This window comes from Loxodonta africana, chromosome 3, assembly GCF_030014295.1.
Source record: "Loxodonta africana isolate mLoxAfr1 chromosome 3, mLoxAfr1.hap2, whole genome shotgun sequence".
Classification (NCBI taxonomy): Eukaryota; Metazoa; Chordata; class Mammalia; order Proboscidea; family Elephantidae; genus Loxodonta; species Loxodonta africana.
In genome coordinates, this window is record NC_087344.1 from 59,843,688 (window position 1) to 59,845,014 (window position 1,327).

Below are 1,327 nucleotides of genomic sequence, written 5' to 3' on the forward strand. Positions count from 1 at the left end.
ATAGTTAACCTCATAGTGAGTATGATTCCTTCTAGAACGGAAAACAAACAAAAGTTGCGGTGGAGTCGATTCCTAGCAACCCTATAGGACAGAGTAGAACTTCCACGTAAGTTTTCCAGTGAGTGGCTGGTGGAGTCCAACTGCTAGCAGCTGAGCTCTTAACCGCTGTGCCACCAGAATGGAAAAGCACTAAATAAAAGTGTCATGAAATTATCATGGAATAAACATAGAGAAGGCCAATGAAAGATTCAGGAATCATAATTATATATTTAGTACAGAAAATGTGCAGTATGACTCTACCACAATGTTTATCCAGACAACTTTTGTTGGACATTTGGCCTGTTTCCAGTTTGAAGCTATTAAAACTTCTCCAAAAATAAAAGAAAAACGTGCAGATAGTGACTGCAAGTCCACCCTGTTGTTGTTGTTTGGTGCCCCTGTTGATTCTGTCTCATAGTAAGCCCACGTGACAGAGTAGCACTGCCCCACAGGGTTTCCTAGGCTATAATCTTTACAGAAGCAGATTGCCACGTTCTTCTCGCTTGGAGCAGTTGGTGGATTCAAACTGTTAACCTTTCAGCTCAAACTGCTGACCTTTCGTTAGCAACTTAGTGCTTAACCACTGTGGCACCAGGGCTTCTTCAAGAGCTCTTTAGTGCTGAGAAACTGTTGTTCTTGTACTATAACGACGGGCTTTAAAATATTACTAAAACTTTTAATAATAAAATTGCGATTATATTCATACCGTTACATATAATGACATATTTTCTTGATACATGTTTATTCGTGTGTCTCAGAAGTTTACTCTATAACGGCAATATTCAGCTCTGGCAGAATATTGTTTTTAACACTCAACTATTCTGCTTTTTGACCAAAATGTGTATTTATTTGTGTTGCTGAGTGGAAACCCCAGGTTCTGCTCAGCGGGACTCATCTCAGTTAATAAACGAGAGACCGAGATGGGAGAGTAGATAGGAGCCTTTATTTCATTGTACAAGGAAAGGAAACAGTTGGGGTTGCTGCTACCAAGACTGCTCAGTGAGGGCAAGGGGGAAGGTTACTTTTAAGGGGTTTACAAGTAGGAAGTTTACACAAGTTACATCAGCAACTTTCTTAATCATACTATGCAGACGCAATGGAGTTTATGTATAACTTCACGCATTGCGTGTTCACAAAATGGTGGTTAAACTCCATCCAGAGGCGGGGAAGTTACCATGTACGACGTCTAAAAGATTATCTTGAATGTCAATATGGCGCTTAAGCCAGTTTCCACCAATTTTCTCTACTTTTGGGCAGCAGTTAAGGAGAGTGGAACCAGGATTTTAAT